Here is a 20,141-nt window from a genome sequence, read left to right as displayed (position 1 = left end):
GTTAACGGACATGGTTAGTGCGGCGGTGTGCCTGCACAATTTTCTGCTGTCGGACAATGCCTATTGCCCTAATGATTATGGTGACAGGGTCAGTGGTGACAGAGTCCAAGAAGGCGGCTGGAGGCAGACCATAGCACACATAAACCATCAGGGTACTCGCAATGGCAGCCGCTCAGCTTCAGATGCCATGAGAATTCGAGACTCCATTGCAGAGTACTTCATGTCCCCAAGGGGTTCCTTGCCATGGCAACTGACGGTAGTCAGGCGATGCTAATGCACAGCACGAAGTTGTTGCCTCTCTGTCTGTAAACTGCGTTCTTTTCCATGTAAAACAAGCAAAAGTCACACGCCAGCTCAAAATGTGAAACTTTATTTAGCAATCTCGTGATCATTCAGTTCAGTAGTTGTACATGGATTGCACTAATGACATGCCACACGTGTGTTGCAACGGTTCTTGTAACATTTGTGTTGCTGCTTTTTGTACACGCATACCAAATAAAGTTGTGTGCTTGTTTTATACACCTTATTATTGAACTGTTTTCGTGTTTAACGTTTCATTTGAACACATCAAGGCATGTAGGATTGATTATGTTGCGGAAGATGTTTGATATATAAATCAACATGCCATGTGAATAAATATATGGTGGAAGTTCAGCAGTGGCCCTCTTTTTCTTCTTGTTTCCAATCAGTATAAGTCTCGAAGCATGAGATCACTTGCAAGAGTATAAAGACATGCTATTTGGTCTCAGTGATTCGAAAACATTTTTTCAGTGAAAAATTAGAGAGGGTGTAGGAAAGAGACACACCCAGGACAAACACAGGACACGGCATTTCTGCTGCGTGTGTCCCTTTCCTACATCCTACCTAATTTTGCACTGAAAAAAATGCTTTCAAGTTACCATCACATCACAGACAGCTTGCATTGCAAAAAAATAAAGTGGTGAAAGAGGCAGGAGACTACTAACCACATTGAAACTTCCAATAAGTACAATGAAACAGTTCAACAGTCTAATAACAAATATATCACAGCTATGCAGCTGACTAAAACAATAGGAACATGAACACAATGATATCAAAAAACTGCGCTGCATGAGAGGAAATGCAAAAAAATGAACTCAAATGCACTTAAGGTTATCTAAAGAAACAAAGCGCAGATATCTTTGCTGTTACCTACGCTTCAAATGGTATATGTTAAAATTAAGCATCACACTGGTCAACATCTGCTATGAGTTCCATTATTTTCACTTTCAAGCGAGAGGAAATTCTCGCTGGCATCCTGTCAAGGCTCATAGCAATGGACTGCCCAAAAGCCTCATTTTCTGTGCTGTGCTTGCCCAGCTGTGAAAGGAGCTGCTGCTCGAAAGTGTCACAACCCCTTCCTTTCCTTGGCCGTTTTGAGGGTGGCTCGCTCAATGTGATGTCTTCCTGAATGGCAGGTTGACCAGGACTTGATGCCAAGGGCTCCAGGTCTTCATCAATATTGGCGATGGGCGACGGTGCTGACGAATTACCTTGAATTGCGTTAAAGATTACTTCTGCTGTTGAGGCGCTGTTATCACCTCTTGGCAGGACACCTGAGCCCACGTTGCAGGTAGTCCTGAAAAAACAGTTTTCACTCCAGTTAGTTCAGTCTTGTCGTTTCACTTTTTTATTTTACTGCAAAAAGAGCGCCAGTGTCTTGTCGAGTGGAACAGCATTTTTTAAAAGCGTACGTTGTTGGGCTAGTCGGTCAATCATGGTGAATACAAGGGGGGTACTGCGCACAAAAAGACAAGGACAAGAAGATAACACAACAAGCGCAGTTGTGTTATCTTCTTGTCCTTGTCTTTTTGTGCGCAGTACCCCCCTTGGAACAGCATTACACACAGGGAAGACGAAAGTAAGACAAACATATGAGCTTTGACTTCAACTGATGTTTGAAATTCAGTTGAAATTCAGGACCCATGTGTTTTTCTTGCCTTCGTATTCGTGCCGGTGAGTAGGGCTGTTCCAGTAAGCAAAATACTAAACCAACTGCTCCAATTGTCCCCGTTAGTATTAGTGTCACAAAGTGTTGTCCTCAAACTACGATGAGCAACGCCTCTACCTTCCAGAAGCAGGAGCCACCTCCCCGACCCATGTCCTAGGCAGGAGGCTGCCCACAGACCCTATGCAACCCTCGACCCACCCTCAGCACAAACAGCAAAGACACAGGCCGAACAACCAAGCAACGAAAAACCAATGCACATGCCACGTTAGCCCAAAACAAAGTTTACGCGAGTTCCAAGAATGCAGCTGAGCCAAACCCATGAAACCAAACATGCAAAAACACACAACACCGAAGCAGAATCCGAAGCTCGAGGATTCACAATTTTCGCAACAGATGTCTGACCGTCCGGCAAGTTCATTTGATAGCATCTTTGGTATTACTCTAGCTTTTCAAAGCTGGCCAAAATTTTATCTGATTTTATTACGGATTGAGTCCTCTCATTTCTGAGCCGCATAAAAGCTGCGAAACGTTCCGAAAAGACCAGCAATTGTCCACACGCTTCTCCAGGGTCTTCCCCTGAAGCTATGCTGTTAAACGTAATACAGCGCAATAGTTCATAGGCAGTTACATGCAACAAAACAAAAAGCAAAAAAAGGTACTAAATGCTCCCACAAAGACGGTGAAAGTCACAGTAAAAAAGCATAAATTAACGAAGGAGGCTCAGTGAACAACATGTGCGTGAACGTAGCACACAATTCATGCAGTACAACCAGCACATTTCATGCTCGTAACTCCACGTACCTCGAGCCGCGAAAACAGGCATTCCAAAACAGAGAGAAAACAACTCACTTTCTTGGACCACCACAATTCTTGTAAAAGTTCATCGTATCGGCAAACTCCCACGTCTGCCTCGCAACGTAGGCGCTGCCGCTCCTTGTTGCGAGCTCGATTGCTTTGAGTTCACGGGTAAAGCGATCTCGCAGCTTTTTCCACAACTTGTGGCACTCTGCAACTACAAACAGGATCAAGGGACAAAAAAATAGGTCAAACATTACGGCGCAACCAGCAAGTGGGATTGGGATGCTTCGGCCGACAAACGTACAAATGAAGCCGAACGCAGCAGTCGCTAAACACCTCACCTGTGGAGAGACCACTGCGTTGCCGTATCTCTTCCCACGCGTTTTCTTTGCGCGGTAGGTCCCTGAAATCGAGTCGCTTGGTATCATACACACAGGGGTGCTGTTTTATCGCTTCAATGAACCTCTCCACCACGCTATCCGACGCAAGTTCGACGTTTGAGCCGCTGGCGACACTCATGCTGCCCGCAAAGACATCCGCCATCTTTGTCTGCGCGATGCATTGTGGGTCGACGCGGTCGGCGGCGCCGGCGCGCGAATGAAGCAGAAGCCAAATCTGCGCCGGGCTCGTCGGGGCGCGCTGGCAGCCGCCGGTTACGTCGGCGCTGCAGTGCGTCGGACTATAGGAGGAGTTGTTTTCGGCAACGTAACGCAGCGTGTGCGAGCGCGCGCGCGCGCGCGCGCGTTACGTCGGACTATATTCGCGCCTTTAGTGTTGACGGACTCTGCACTGCACGCGTTAGTGTTGCTGGCCATGACCTTCCGGTGCAGTTCACTGTTTTGAACCCTTGTGCTCATGACCTCATCCTCGGCCTCGATTTCCTGTCAGAACAGTTAGTTAGTTATATGGGGCTTTATGGCGCATAAGCAACTACGGCTATCATGCGCCAAACACAAGGTTAGATGATGTTATGTCAAGTGTGCAGAGGTTACATTATAATAGATTTAAAACATTGGCTTTCTTTAGAAACTTACAAACAAGTGAAAACTCGACAAGTGTTTGCTCGCCTAAAAGCAATGCGGGATGAAATGGAATGTGTTCATGGTAAAATACCGTAAAAAATTTTTTTCGAAGTTCTTCGAGATGCGAACAGGAAATTAAAATGTGATTTACTGTGAGCTCCTCACCACACATTTCACACACATGTTTGTCTTTTTTTGTTAATAAGAAGTTATGGGTGATGTGTGTGTGATCTATGCGTAAACGACATAAAATTACTTCGATAAAACGCTCTTTATGGCGGCATGATTTCCATTCTTTTAAAATGGGCTTTATGGTATGCAGCTTGTTGTGTCCTTCATTTTCCCAAGAAGCTTGCCACTTGGCTCTTAGTCTGCTATGCACTAACTTCATGTAATCCCTGGGAGGCAAATTCACATGTTTTATTTCCATGGTTCTGGTTTGTGCAGCACACATGTCGGCTCTCTCATTGTGCCTAATGCCAACGTGACTGGGAACCCAGCAGAATTTTATAACATGTTTTTGTGTTGTTACCTTTACTATATTGTGTATGATGCTTCCAATCAGTGGTTCCGTTGCATTTTTTGTTTAATGCTGTAAGGACGCTCAGTGAATCTGTATAAATGATGCTCTTTCTGATGTTTTCATTTGTTATTTTCTGTACCGCAACATTAATAGCATAGCACTCCGCGGTGAAAACTGTAGCACATGAGGGAAGTCGTACTGCATTTTCATTTTTTCCTTGTATTACTGCGCTTCCCACATGAGCATGAGTTTTTGACCCGTCAGTATAAAATGCAGTGTAATTTCTATATTTTTCTTGCAGTGCTAGATATTCTTGTATTATATGGTCGTGTGGTGTACAGGTTTTTCTGAGGCGTGTTAGTGTGACGTCACACACTGTGGGGAGAGTGTACCACGGTGGTAGCGCTTCGTGTCTTGGGGCAATATTTTTAATTTCGTTTAGTATGTTCAGAGCTTGGCATTTTTCTTCGAAGCGCAAGAGCAACGGCTTAATCGCGTTAGGCTTGTTGTTGAAGAGTATTCGGGATGGGCATTCCGTCAGAATTGGGTAACAGAGATGTTTGGGCTGAGACAGGATTTTGAGGATGTATGTACAAGTTAGTGCAGTTCTTCGATCTTCTAAGGAAGGTTCATTCGTTTCCACATACAGACTTGCTATTGGTGAAGTTCTGTAAGCACCGGAAGACAGCCTTAAACCAAGATTGTGGATAGGATCCAGTCGTTTTATGTAGGATGGTCTTGCTGAGCCATATACTATGGACCCATAGTCTAACTTAGAGCGAACCAGAGAACGATATATATGTAACAGGCATGCCCTATCAGACCCCTAGCGTTTTCTTGACAGTAGTTTCAGTATATTGAGGGCCTGGGAACCTTTTTTCTTTAAGCTATTTATATGTGGTAAGAAAGTGAGCTTTTTATCGAAAGTTACTCCTAGAAATTTATGCTCTTGTTTGACAGGCAATGGGGTCTGCTTTAGATATAGTGTGGGGTCGGCCTGTAGGCCTCGTCTCAAAGAGAACAGAACCGCTACTGTTTTCTGAGGAGAAAATCTAAATCCGTTTCTATCTGCCCAGGTAGCCAGTTTATTTATTGTTATTTGTATCTGTCGCTCACAAGTAGGTATGCTGGAAGACGTGCATGCTATTTGGAGGTCATCTACGTAAACTGAATACATTATGGATTTTGGGATTACTTTTCCTATGGAGTTCATTTTGATGATGAATAAGGTCGTGCTGAGGATGCACCCCTGTGGTACGCCAGTTTCTTGAATAAAAGTGTTGGAGAAGGTTGCGCCTAGGTGGACTCGGAACGTGCGGTTGGTTAGGAAGTCGTTCAAACAGCTCAGCATCCTGCCGCGGATACCTAGGTCCGCTAGGTCACGGAGGCTACCGAACCTCCACGTGGTATCGTAAGCCTTTTCCAGATCGAAGAAGACCCCGATACAGTGTTGCTTGTGGATGAACGCTTCCCGACTGTGTTCTCAAAGCGAACAAGGTGATCGGTTGTGGAACATGTTTTTTAAAACCGCACTGGTGTATATCTAAAAGTTGCCGGGACTGAAGTATGAAGGTTAGTCTGATGTTTAGAATGCTTTGGAATGATTTTGCTATACAGCTAGTGAGTGCTACTGGCCTGTAACTAGTGGGACTAGTTGGTGGTTTGCCAGGTTTTAGAAAGGGTACTATGATTGCTTCTCTCCATGCTTGGCGGATTTCTCCACTCATCCATATTTTATTGAAAAATTTTAGGAGAGCCTCTATGGCAGTCTCAGAGAGGTGAGCAAGCATGGCATAATGTATATTGTGTGGGCCTGGTGCTGTCTTTTTACCGGATGTTAGTACTGTGTTTAGTTCCTGCATTGTAATAAGCTGATTGTAGTCTTCATGTATGCATGTTCTGAAGGGAAGTTTTTGTTTTTCTACTATTGTTTTGTGTTTTTGAAAGGAGTGTGTGTAGTTGGACGAGCTTGAAACTGTAGAAAAATGCTCACCCAATATGTTGGCCTGTTCTTCTAATGTTGTTTGAGTACCGGGTGTTGTTAGCATTGGAAATGTGAAAGGAGTAAAATTTCCAGTGAATTTCCGCACCTGCCCCCACATTTTTTTGGATGTTATTGAGCTGTGTATCGAGGATATGTACTGTTGCCATGATGCCCTTTCTGCGTTGCGTCTGATGTATCGTGCTTTTGCTCTTGCTTTTTTAAAGTTTATGAGATTCTCATGTGTTGGATATCTCCGAAAAATGCCCCAGGCTTTGTTTTGTTTCTTTTTTGCATCTTTACATTCTTTTGTGTGCCAGTATTTGTGATTTTGTTTTACTATTCCAGAGGATTGGGGAATAGCTAAATGTGCGGCAGCTAAGATACAATTTGTGAACTTTTCACTGATCTCATTGATGTCAGTATTTTCTAAAACTATGTTCTCTAATGTGGCTTGTGCACTAAAAAGTTGCCAGTCAGCTAAATGTAGCTTCCAACACCGTGGTTTTGTGGGAATATCTGTTAGCGAGGATGAAAGACTTATTACGACAGGGAGATGATCACTTCCATATGGATTGTCTAAAACACTCCAGTTAAAATCGTTAAAAACAGACGGTGAACTAAAAGACAAATCTAAAACACTCATTTTCCCCGAGGTTGGAGAGCAGTATGTAGGTTTATTAGAATTGAGTAAACAGACGTCATTGCATAAAATAAAATCCTCTACGAGATGGCCTCTAGCGTCAGTTTTCTCGCTTCCCCAAAAACATGAATGTGCATTAAAATCTCCAACTACCAGGTATGACACTGGTAGCTGCTCTAAAAGATCCTCTAAGTCATGTAGTGTTAAATTAAAGTGCGGATCAATATAGACTCAAAAGAAAACATTCGACAGAAGTCTGTCTGGTTGGGAAATTTAATGTTAGGAGAAGGTAAGTGACGCCAACCAAGTAAAATACAGAAAAAACACCATTGTATTGGAAACGGAAGCTAACCCACGCAGGAGGCTTCTACTCGAGTCGTGGCACATACAGCAAACACGAGAGAATGTTAATCGTTCCCTGGGGACTCTCCCCTCATCCTACGTCCATGGGCTGCGGCCATTGACCCGCAGGTCCTCCACACAGGGGCTTAAAAAGCCAAGCTGCGCTCGCCCGTAGTCACACCGTGAAGAAGGGGCCGAGCCGGTCCCGAAACGTCGTGTTTTTTCTGTATTTTACTTGGTTGGCGTCACTTACCTTCTCCTAACGGATCAATATATAGTGAGCACACAGTGATGGTTTTATGGGCAACCAGAGTGGCTGCGGCAGCTTCGAGTCTTGTTTTTAGTTGAAGCTCTCGTGCCGGGACACCGTTTTTCACTATGATGGCTACGCCTCCCGACAGCCGGCTCGCCTGTACCCGATCGCGGCGGAAAACAGTGTAATTCTTAAGAAAGTTATTTTTTTGGGGACCTAAATTTGTTTCTTGTAGACATAAGACGACAGGAGCGTGTGCTCCTAGTATGTCTTTTATGTCCCTGTAATTGTTTAAAAGTCCTCTACAGTTCCATTGTATTATGAAAGCCATCTTAATTTTGTGTTTCTATAGGATGGAAAGGTAGATCAAGTTGTTGATGGCCCCGTGACTCGGGGCCTGTCTTTTTTGATCGATCCAGAGAGCTCCGCCGACCGTCTGACGTGGACGGTGCGGGGCTGCCCGGGGCCGTGTCCATCGCCTCTGCGGAGGCGCTGGACGACCGTGCAGAAGGCACGTTCGCGTTCGAGTTTGACCTCGACCTGTAAGAAGAGGTCTTGAGGCCCGCCGACCCGGGGGTTTGCGCAGCCTGACTTGCAGTTGGCGGAGCAGCGTTAGCTGCTCTGCCTTGGGGCGCGGATGGCACCGCCACAGGCTCACTGCGAGTGACCTGGACGGGTGCCGAAGCCTGGTGTGGTGCGCCGCGCCCACGCACCACATCGGCGAAGTTTGTTTTTGCACTGAAGGAGAATGTGTTTGTTTGAGCATATCGCCTTCTTGCTTCCTTGAAAGAAATGTTTTGTGTAGTCTTGAGAGTAATGATTTCTTTTTCTTTTTTCCAAGAAGGACAAGCTCTGGAATAGGCAGCATGGTCTCCTTCACAGTTTGCACACCGCGGTGTAGCAACACATTCTTCAGTTTGGTGTTCCTTTGACGAGCATTTTGCGCAAGTTTTCCGGCCGCGACAACTCTGTGAGCCATGGCCGAATCTCTGACAGTTAAAACATCTTCGTGGGTTGGGTATATATGGTCTTACATTTATTTTCAGGTAACCAGCTTCAATGCTTTCAGGCAGTGTGCTGGTATTGAAAGTGAGGATCAGGTGCTTTGTGTCTATTTCCATGTTATCCTTCCGGATCTTTATGCGCTGAACATTTATGACATCTTGGTCAGTAAGGTCTTCAAGCATTTCTTTCTCAGAGAGGTGGATAAAGTCGATTTCAGATATGACGCCTCGGACAGTGTTCAAAGATCGATGTGAAGTGACAGAGACTGGGATTTCCCCAATGGATGCAAGGTTTGAGAGTTTAGAGTGTTGGACAGTGTCACGAAGTTCGAGCAGTAAGTCACCGCTGGCCATTTTGGATACCTTGTACCCGAGGCCCAAGGTGTCTGTAAGGCACTTTGCTACTAGGAACGGGGATATCAGTCCTGCTTGTTATCCTTCTTCTTCGCTATGGACAACATGAAATTTTGGGAAAGATAGTTTTCTTTTCTGAAAAAAATCATCTGCATCGTTTCGCCCTCTTTTGAGAGAGCGATCTGGTTTGGAAAATGGGGGAGCCATAAAATATTAATGTTTTTCGGTCATGGTGCCAGCCACCCACCATGGAGCTCAACAAGGGGACGCGACAGGAACTTGCGAGCAAGTCCTGCCCACGCCAGCTGTACACCTTAACTATAACCTAATATGACCCAACTCAAGGTAGTTGGTCACACACGGTTAACCCTCGCCGCCAGGAAAAAGAGGAAAAACGAAGAAAAAGGAGGAGACAGGAGAGTTGTAAGAAAGAGATAGGAAAGTGAAAGATAGAGGGGAGGATAGGAAAAGGCGACTGCCGATTTCCCCCGGTCGGGTCAGGCCGGAGGTGCCATCTACAGGAAGCTGGGGCCAAAGTGGTGTGTTGCCTCCGCCGAGGGGCCTTAAGGGTCCAAACGCTCGGCATCGGCTCAACCACCAGGATCCCCTTTTCCCCGGACACGGCGAGTCCACGCACGGCTAAGCGCGGATGCTCGGGTCCGTGGTGGCGCATTGTTCACCATCATCCCCCTGCGGGGATGTCCCTGCGGATGCTCGGGTTAACCCCGTGGTGTCGCCACTCACCAACGTCTGCATGCTGCAGACGCCTCCCTGCGGGGATTCCTGTCAGAACACTCCGCCCTGATAGACTGCTCGCAAGGCGTCCTACACCTCGATCTCCCAACCATCGATCCTGAACCCTTGCATTTTCCCCGACTGGGCGTGTTCAGATAAGAACGGTAATCGAGGTCCCATGACCATTTTTTGTTTTCAATGAAATTTTTATATATGATGGGCAAATGTGTCCACACAAAGGAATGAACCTTAGTTTTGCAAGAAGCTTCGTAGTTTTTTCGGAAAAAAATCGCACGTGACAAGAGGTGGAGAATGTCGTTTTTGGCACTTCGCAAAGTTGCAAGTTTGAAGCCTCATTCCATGCACAAAAAATTTTTTCCGCGCATCATTATTTTTTCAGAACCTCTTTACAACCTGTACAATGCGAGAAAATAAAAATTGTTTGCTTGCTTTTTCAACCTTCCGAGTAAAAAAATTGCAAACTTCGGTTCTGGAGCTATGAGGTGCAAAAAAGGCACTTTTCAGGGCAGCCTTAGGGCAAGATGCCTAAAGATCTTCCCACTGAATATTTTTCTAAGTATTTTTCAGCTGTTTTTACGCACTTCAGGCAAGTTCTGTTGCTCTAGACTTGGCAGATAGTTTTCAGTACGGTCTCAAAATTGGCCGAAGTTCACAAACGCCAAAAAAGTGACAACTTTGACTTGGGTTTAAAAAAAAACACCATCATCGAATTTTCTTAAAATTTGCCTGAATAATCCTCAATACATGATAATTTTAAGGCACTAGAAAAGTGTTGCATTATATTGTTTTAAAATACAAAAATAAACACAAAACTGAGTTCATGTTTTTGTTATATAGAATTGCTTATTACTGCCTCTTAATAAATAGTAGCTGCCAGAAATCTGATTTAGCACTCATTGAACGTGGTTACATTTTATTTACCCCAATATCCGAACCATTCTCAATGCTTACAGAGCTTCTATTCGCTTGTTAGCGGCGCTCTTAATGCGTGAAAATGAGAATAAATTCGCTATTTTGCCTGATGTCGTAAGAATTGGCTGGTGGCGGTCAAACGTTGTTTGTATTTTCTAATTTATTCTTCGTACGCTCTATTGGTATATATAATCGATTCATGAAAGATATTAGATCATTTTTCGGTTCTTAGAAAAATTTTTGTATATAAAAGTTAATATTAATGCGTTTCTGAAGTCGGCGTTTTCGAACCTGCGTCTATTTACTTCTGTGTTCAATGTTTCTACAAGGCACTGTCAGGACGAGACAAAGCGTCGTCTCCTGAGGGGAACGATTTATCTGCAAGGTTTTTAATCAAGGGGAGTTTTAATCCGGAGGCAATTTAAAAATGGGATTCCGCTTCATGTGCACATTGCAATTCAGAAAATCGTAACAAGAATTAAACGGCGGCAGTTGATTTCGGTTTTGCGCACAGTATATTGTCCAGCACGAAGCACTAACCAGATCACAGCGTCTTCCATTCCGAAGCAGCGGTGGAGGCCACGTAGGATGCACTGCCTTCAGTTGACTGAAACAACTTCCACAGGTGGAGCGTCTGAACTCCAGGCACTTTCTTTGCCAGTTTCCATTGTTCCTTCTTCACCACGAAAGTCTGCAAGCTCCCTCTGTGGCAGCTCCAGAATGGTGATGTTCTTTAGTGTTTCTTGAATTACGTCTACGAAGACTCCGGCTCTGTGTATGGCCTCACTTGCAGGCTTCCGCAAGTTGTGGTTTGATGCTCAATGTTTCACTAGCCCACCAAAGCCGTCGCAAGCATTTTTGCAGTGTCCAGAGGCCGAAAACATCAATATCGTCCGTTGACATTCACTGCGCTGCACCTCATGAAACTGGTATTTATTCCTGAAGTGAGCGGGAGCCCGTCGCTCAAATATATTATCTTGGTGTAGATTGGCGCGTTTTCTTCGAAATGTGCTTTGACTCTCGACAGAGCCAAGCATGCATGAGCGGAATCATGAGACATATCGTCGAAATTAACGGCGTAGTTAAGAGTCGATTTTCTTGACATGACAACGCAGGTAAACACGGTTACCTGCTTTTTCTGCCAATGGTACGCTTGTACTGAGTCTGAAAGCACAACTGTTCATTTTTTGGCGAAATCAAAATGTAAAACAATTGCACGTCTCTTGCAGCCGTGTGTTTTTACATGTATTGCTCTTGCTTGCACAGATATAATATAGTTGTAGGGAATGCATTTCATGGCCACTCTTAGAAATTCTCTCTTAAACGATGAAGCGGTCAGAGTTTCTTTAACTTGCTCACCGTATTCCCATGTAGCAATCAGCACCTCATCCTCGCTGCTCATTTAAAAATTTTCCGAAATGAAAATGCCAACATGTGGATAATGGCACAATTCCAGAGGAAACATGACGCAGCATACCACCATTGAGCTTCGAACCACAACTTGCGAAAGCCTGAAAGTGAGGCCATACACAGAGCCGGAGTCTTCGTAGACGTAATTCAAGAAACACTAAAGAACATCAGCATTCTGGAGCTGCCACAGAGGGAGCTTGCAGACTTTCGTGAAGTGAAGAAGGAACAATGGAAACTGGCAAAGAAAGTGCCTGGAGTTCAGACGCTCCACCTGTGGAAGTTGTTTCAGTCAACTGAAGGCAGTGCATCCTACGTGGCCTCCACCGCTGCTTCGGAATGGAAGACGCTGTGATCTGGTTAGTGCTTCGTGCTGGACAATATACTGTGCGCAAAACCGAAATCAACTGCCGCCGTTTATTTCTTGTTACGATTTTCTGAATTGCAATGTGCACATGAAGCGGAACCCCATTTTTAAATTGCCTCCGGATTAAAACTCCCCTTGATTAAAAACCTTGCAGATAAATCGTTCCCCTCAGGAGACGACGCTTTGTCTCCTCCTGACAGTGCCTTGTAGAACCATTGAACACAGAGGTAAATAGATGCAGCTGGGTTCGAAAACGCCGACTTCAGAAACGCATTAATATTAACTTTTATATACAAAAATTTTTCTAAGAACCGAAAAATGATCTAATATCTTTCATGAATCGATTATATATACCAATAGAGCGTACGAAGAATAAATTAGAAAATACAAACAACGTTTGACCGCCACCAGCCAATTCTTACGACATCAGGCAAAATAGCGAATTTATTCTCATTTTCACGCATTAAGAGCGCCGCTAACAAGCGAATAGAAGCTCTGTAAGCATTGAGAATGGTTCGGATATTGGGGTAAATAAAATGTAACCACGTTCAATGAGTGCTAAATCAAATTTCTGGCAGCTACTATTTATTAAGAGGCAGTAATAAGCAATTCTATATAACAAAAACATGAACTCAGTTTTGTGTTTATTTTTGTATTTTAAAACAATATAATGCAACACTTTTCTAGTGCCTTAAAATTATCATGTATTGAGGATTGTTCAGGCAAATTTTAAGAAAATTCGATGATGATGTTTTTTTTTAAACCCAAGTCAAAGTTGTCACTTTTTTGGCGTTTTTGAACTTCGGCCAATTTTGAGACCGTACTGAAAACTATCTGCCAAGTCTAGAGCAACAGAACTTGCCTGAGGTCCGTAAAAACAGCTGAAAAATACTGAGAAAAATATTCAGTGGGAAGCTCTTTAGGCATCTTGCCCTAAGGCTGCCCTGAAAAGTGCCTTTTTTGCACCGCATAGCTCCAGAAGCGAAGTTTGAAATTTTTTTACTCGGAAGGTTAAAAGAGCAAGCAAACAATTTTTACTTTCTCGCATTGTACGAGTTGTAAAGAGGTTCTGAAAAAATAATGATGCACGGGAAAAATTTTTTGTGCATGGAATGAGGCTTCAAACTTGCAACTTTGCGAAGTGCCAAAAACGAGATTCTCCACCTCTTGTGACGTGCGATTTTTTTCCGAAAAAACTACGAAGCTTCTTGCAAAACTAAGGTTCATTCCTTTGTGTGGACACATTTGCCCATCATATATAAAAATTTCATTGAAAACAAAAAATGGTCATGGGACCTCGATTACCGTTCTTACCTGAACACGTCCATGACTGTATTCGCCCGACCAAGTTTCTCTGCCCTCACTAGCCGCCTTATTCGTTACCCTACGTCCTACCTCATCGGTCGCCGATGGTGACTACTTAGTCGCCCCTATTTCAGATGTCTTGCTGCACCGCAACGTTGCACTGCCCCATACTGTCGCTACAATCTGGGGAAACAGCGTGTCACTACCGTTAATTAATTTCAGCCATTCAGCCCAAGTCCTTCCACCTGGCATATGCGTGGCAACGTTCTCACCTATTGGCTCCTGCCCAGTTGCCCCATAGGACCCTGCCCATGCATCAGCTCCTGCAGACCCTGTTCACGCCCCTACTTCGACTGACGCGATCACGGCAATGATGCCCTCCGATTTTCTCCCTGCCCAATCTTGTCAGCTGCGTGCGCTTCTCGAGTCCTATTCCGACATCTTCGACCTCCATAACAGCGCCCTCGGCCAAGCTCTTACCGTTACGCACCGCATCGACACCGGCGACGCTCCTCCTATCCGGCGCCGACCATACCGGGTCTCACATGCCGAACGACAGGTAATCCAGGCGGAAGTGGCAAAAATGCTGGAGAAGAACATCATTGAGCCCTCTCACAGTCCTTGGGCTTCGCCCGTCGTCTTGGTCAAGAAGAAAGATGGCTCGTGGCGCTTCTGTGTGGATTACCGTCGCCTGAATAAGATCACTAAAAAAGATGTCTATCCGCTTCCTCGTAAGAAAAGAACAGTAGCGCAACCAAGAAGAACACAAGAGAGCACCACACAGGACTAGCGCTAAACTTCATCTGACTTTATTCACTAACAGCGCAGCAAATATAAGGAAAACCAGGATACGTGCCGACAGATACCAGTTTCCACACCACACTATCTACAGAACCGTTCAAGATACGCCATCTCCGATTTGTAGAGGTTCATTGACGTATCGCTAACCATCTAGCCCAACAAAAAGTTCTTCTGAACCGCTTCCTCGAATCGACGATGCCTTAGACTGCCTCTACGGAGCCAAATTCTTCTCGTCCATAGACCTACGCTCTGGTTATTGGCAAATTGCTGTGGATGACCAGGACCGGGAGAAGACTGCTTTTGTTACTCCTGATGGATTATATCAGTTTAAGGTTATGCCTTTCGGCTTATGTAACGCCCCTGTTACTTTCGAGCGCTTGATGGACTCTTTGCTGCAAGGATTTAAGTGGTCCACTTGCCTGTGCTATTTAGACGATGTAATTGTGTTTTCTCCCTCGTTTTCGTCCCACATGGACCACCTCTCACAAGTTCTTTCCCTCTTCCGTCATGCCGGGCTGCAGCTCAACTCTTAAAAATGCCGTTTCGCGCGTCGTCAGCTCAATATACTAGGCCATGTCGTCGATGCTACGGGGGTTCGTCCCGATCCAGACAAGATCCGAGCAGTAAAGGACTTCCCAGTACCCCGTACGAGCAACGACGTCCGAAGATTTTGGGTCTTTGTTCTTACTTTCGTAGACTAATTCAAGATTTTGCCGATATTGCTCAGCCGCTCACCGATCTTCTTAAAAAGGATGTCAGTTTTTTCTGGGGGTCCTGCCAAGACCACGCCTTTGCCCATCTTACAAGGAAGCTTACCACTGCACCGGTCTTGGCACACTTTGATGTGTCAGCTCCTACGGAAGTCCGTACTGATGCTAGTGGCCATGGAATCGGGGCAATCCTTTCCCAGCGTCAATCCGGCACACATCGCGTAATTGCCTATGCTAGCCACCTCCTATCCCCTTCCGAGAAGAACTACTCCATTACCGAAAGAGAGTGCTTGGCCCTCGTCTGGGCTGTTGGCAAATTTCGACCCTACCTATATGGCAGGCCATTCACAGTTGTTACAGATCATCACGCACTTTTCTTTAACTGCGAAGTTTCTGAGAAAGCTGTATAGCTTTCCTTTGTAGCCGTATGGCTACGCTCGGGTGGATGGCAATGAGTAATTACTCCCTTATTAAAAATCTACTCCACCTTGGGGGATTCCCCTAAACATTTGACCAACACTGTTCCCACTTCGAGTTATTGATCAATTCGCTCTCGCCCTATCATAAGCTTGTCATCCTGGTTAGCTCAGTTGGTAGAGCGACTGCTCCGGTGAAGCGGTGGTCCTGGGTTCGAACCCCGGACCAGGACGAATTTTTCTTTAACTGCGAAGTTTCTGAGAAAGCTGTATAGCTTTCCTTTGTAGCCGTATGACTGCGCTCGGGTGGATGGCAATGAGTAATTACTCCCTTATTATAAAAAAGAGCTATAGCGTGAATCGTCCACAAACAAAAATATAAATAAACGGAAGGCGTGCAATGCGCAAAATAACGGTTTTACTCACACAGGGTCTCCCTAAAGTTGGGCCATCGGCGTTCCTGTCCTGCTTGAACATCCAGTGGAATCCGGACACCACACACCGGGCTAAAACTGCTGGACTAAGCAACCAGTGCAGCAGCTGGACACGGTCACAAGTGGTAAAAAGTTCCCTGGTTCTGTTTTACGCCCCGTTCTTCTTGCCTGAGCACCGCGCCCACAGTCTCTCAAATTTTTATATGGCGACACCAGGTGGTAACCACGAGGAACATGAATGCGTGATGCGTTTTTTTTTTTAGTGTTCATTTGTAATCAATAGTGCTGGTTGCCTTTTGGTGGCCATGGCAGAAGTGGGTGCACTATGCGTACAAATGCTTGGTCTATCACAGGCAACAACTAGAAACGGGACCATATGAGCTTACTGTCAAGCTTCAGCGCAAAAAACGAGCTCGTAAAGTAATTAAAAAGGGGTCATATTTCGATTTAGGCGTACAAAGCATCGAAAACCTACATTCGAAAAATCAAACCAAGTACATGAAACTTGCTGGCTTGATCTGACTGAAGATAAAAATGCTTTCTGTGATGATAAGGTGGCCACATAGCGAGGTAACGTTTTCTAGTCGGGTATCGCTCTTGTAATAAACGACAGTTTGTTTTCATTAGCTCTGCACTGAGGTTTTAGTGTGGCTTATGTCATGCTTGTGACGAGTCTGTCGCATTCTGTTGCGCTACATAAAAGCCTGAAATTGTATTTTTGTATGATAATTGATTATGACGAACGACATTATCAAACGATGCATTTGCCTACGAGATTCCAAGGATAACTGTGTTCCGTCGCACGGACGGAGGTTGTGTGCACTCACGTCGCGTCGACCCTTTGGTTTCCTTTTCCTCAATGCATTCTTTTTCTCCACATTTTCTATATACGCCGACGACATGTTATGGACCAACTCCTGATCCGATGGAGAGATTCCAGTGTCATTACAACGTGCTATCGGCACGGTAGAATCTTTCGTGCCGGGAAAGAGCCTTGTGTGTTTATCGGCTGAATCAAAACTGTTAGTTGTAGTTGTAAGGAACAAACAATCCTCACAGACCGAACCCGACCCTCGAGAACCCATCGAGTTCCTCATCGACAGCCATCCGATACTCGCGGTAGCCACGATCAGGTTTCTTGGCATGTTGATTCATAATAATAAAATACGGAATCAACACACCGGCTTAGCGTCAGGCGTACCAGTTGGCGGGCTGGCGACGCGCATTGCCACCCGACGCGGGGGAATGAGAGAAGCCCACCTGTGCAGGATCATGCAATCCTTCATCACAAGTAGAATCACGTATGCTTGCCCGTACTATCTGCGCCGCAGGGATGACTAGGCACTTAACAGCATCATTAGAATAGCATATAGTGCAGTCCTTGGCCGGCCGGCATACGCCAACTAACACCGACTGCTGAAATTTAGAATTTTTACGGTTTATACGGTTTATGGGGTTCAAAGTCCCAAAACGACGAAGGCTATGAGGGACGCCCTAGTGAAGGGCTCGGAAATTTGGACCACCTATGGTTCTTTAGCGTGCACTCATATCACACGGTACACGGGCCTCTAGAATTTCGCCACCATCGAAATTTTACCCCAGGGGCCAGGATCGAACCTGCGTCTTTCGGGTCCGCAGCCGAGCGCGATAACCACTGAGCCACCACAACGGCAGGATGGTTTGTAATGTTTTAGGCACCAAACCAACTCACGCTATGAGGGACACTGTATAGCGGAGTGCTCCGGGTAATTTTGACGTCCTACGGTTCTCTAAGGTGCACTGAGGTCGCGCACTGCACGAGCCTCCCGAATTTCGCCTCCATCGAACTGCGACCGCCGCGGCCGGGATCGATCCCGCATCTTTCGGGCCAGCAGCCGAGCACCGTAACCACTGCGTCACCGCGACACACACGCGTACACGTAGCCAGCTTTTCTTGTAATGGGACTAGCACTGATTTCTCATTAAAAGCTGGTCTTTCGCTCCTACCCACTCAACTCTAAATAAGGTGCCGAGGCGGCTACGGATGGCAGTCCTCTCGTAGCAATTTCGTCGGAGTGTAGGTCTTCTCTTTATAATTCAGAGATTTATAATTCCACACATGACCGCCCGATTTATTAACTCATCCGTTCCGGAGGGCCGAACGGATTCTAGTACCGCCTAAGGTTCGGCAGCAAAGATATTTTGCCGCTATGAGAAACCCGGCAGCCCAATGACCAACAGCTGTCCCAAATAACTGCTCATGAATGTGCTGCGCAAATCGGGTCCATCTTGGTGCTGGCGGAATGATGCATGATTGCGTCGTAGTGCTGTACCAAACGTATGACCCCAAGCAGTATCTGGCACGGATAACTAATTATGCTCAACTTGCTTTTTTAAGCCGAAGCTCTTAACCGCCCCTCCCCTCTTGAGGTGTTCGTCTACAGAGCCGGAGTACTCGGGTTTGAACCCAACTGCGGCGGCCGCATTTCGAGTGAGGTGACACCTGTATGCTGTGTGAAGTCAGTAGCGTTAAAGATCCCCAGGTGGTCGAAATTATTTCGGAGCCCTTCACTTCGGCATTTCCTTCCTTCCTTCCTTCCTTCCTTCCTTCCTTCCTTCCTTCCTTCCTTCCTTCCTTCCTTCCTTCCTTCCTTCCTTCCTTCCTTCCTTCCTTCCTTCCTTCCTTCCTTCCTTCCTTCCTTCCTTCCTTCCTTCCTTCCTTCCTTCCTTCCTTCCTTCCTTCCTTCCTTCCTTCCTTCCTTCCTTCCTTCCTTCCTTCCTTCCTTCCTTCCTTCCTTCCTTCCTTCCTTCCTTCCTTCCTTCCTTCCTTCCTTCCTTCCTTCCTTCCTTCCTTCCTTCCTTCCTTCCTTCCTTCCTTCCTTCCTTCCTTCCTTCCTTCCTTCCTTCCTTCCTTCCTTCCTTCCTTCCTTCCTTCCTTCCTTCCTTCCTTCCTTCCTTCCTTCCTTCCTTCCTTCCTTCCTTCCTTCCTTCCTTCCTTCCTTCCTTCCTTCCTTCCTTCCTTCCTTCCTTCCTTCCTTCCTTCCTTCCTTCCTTCCTTCCTTCCTTCCTTCCTTCCTTCCTTCCTTCCTTCCTTCCTTCCTTCCTTCCTTCCTTCCTTCCTTCCTTCCTTCCTTCCTTCCTTCCTTCCTTCCTTCCTTCCTTCCTTCCTTCCTTCCTTCCTTCCTTCCTTCCTTCCTTCCTTCCTTCCTTCCTTCCTTCCTTCCTTCCTTCCTTCCTTCCTTCCTTCCTTCCTTCCTTCCTTCCTTCCTTCCTTCCTTCCTTCCTTCCTTCCTTCCTTCCTTCCTTCCTTCCTTCCTTCCTTCCTTCCTTCCTTCCTTCCTTCCTTCCTTCCTTCCTTCCTTCCTTCCTTCCTTCCTTCCTTCCTTCCTTCCTTCCTTCCTTCCTTCCTTCCTTCCTTCCTTCCTTCCTTCCTTCCTTCCTTCCTTCCTTCCTTCCTTCCTTCCTTCCTTCCTTCCTTCCTTCCTTCCTTCCTTCCTTCCTTCCTTCCTTCCTTCCTTCCTTCCTTCCTTCCTTCCTTCCTTCCTTCCTTCCTTCCTTCCTTCCTTCCTTCCTTCCTTCCTTCCTTCCTTCCTTCCTTCCTTCCTTCCTTCCTTCCTTCCTTCCTTCCTTCCTTCCTTCCTTCCTTCCTTCCTTCCTTCCTTCCTTCCTTCCTTCCTTCCTTCCTTCCTTTCTTCCTTCCTTCCTTCCTTCCTTCCTTCCTTCCTTCCTTTCTTCCTTCCTTCCTTCCTTTCTTCCTTCCTTCCTTCCTTTCTTCCTTCCTTCCTTCCTTTCTTCCTTCCTTCCTTCCTTTCTTCCTTCCTTCCTTTCTTCCTTCCTTCCTTCCTTTCTTCCTTCCTTCCTTCCTTTCTTCCTTTCTTCCTTCCTTTCTTCCTTTCTTCCTTCCTTTCTTCCTTTCTTCCTTCCTTTCTTCCTTCCTTTCTTCCTTTCTTCCTTTCTTCCTTCCTTTCTTCCTTTCTTCCTTCCTTTCTTCCTTCCTTTCTTCCTTTCTTCCTTCCTTTCTTCCTTTCTTCCTTCCTTTCTTCCTTTCTTTCTTCCTTCCTTTCTTCCTTCCTTTCTTCCTTCCTTTCTTCCTTCCTTTCTTCCTTCCTTTCTTCCTTCCTTTCTTCCTTCCTTTCTTCCTTCCTTTCTTCCTTCCTTTCTTCCT

General features: G+C 45.7%; 1 protein-coding gene across 1 annotated transcript in view; it reads left to right on the top strand.

Moving 5' to 3' along the window:
• LOC149337618 (uncharacterized) overlaps positions 1 to 18,435 on the top strand; it is a 34,496-nt gene extending 16,061 nt beyond the window's left edge. Inside the window, exon 3 of the mRNA XM_089553470.1 lies at positions 15,994 to 18,435. The gene's annotated coding sequence lies outside the window, so the exon portion shown is untranslated. The remainder of the gene's footprint in view (positions 1 to 15,993) is intronic.
• The last annotated feature ends 1,706 nt before the right edge of the window (positions 18,436 to 20,141 follow it).

Source organism: Amblyomma mixtum, chromosome 7 (genome assembly GCF_055824585.1).
Source record: "Amblyomma mixtum isolate Tamu chromosome 7, ASM5582458v1, whole genome shotgun sequence".
NCBI classification, from domain to species: domain Eukaryota; kingdom Metazoa; phylum Arthropoda; class Arachnida; order Ixodida; family Ixodidae; genus Amblyomma; species Amblyomma mixtum.
The sequence above is the reverse complement of the archived record's forward strand: the minus strand, read 5'-3'. Positions and strand labels throughout refer to the sequence as shown.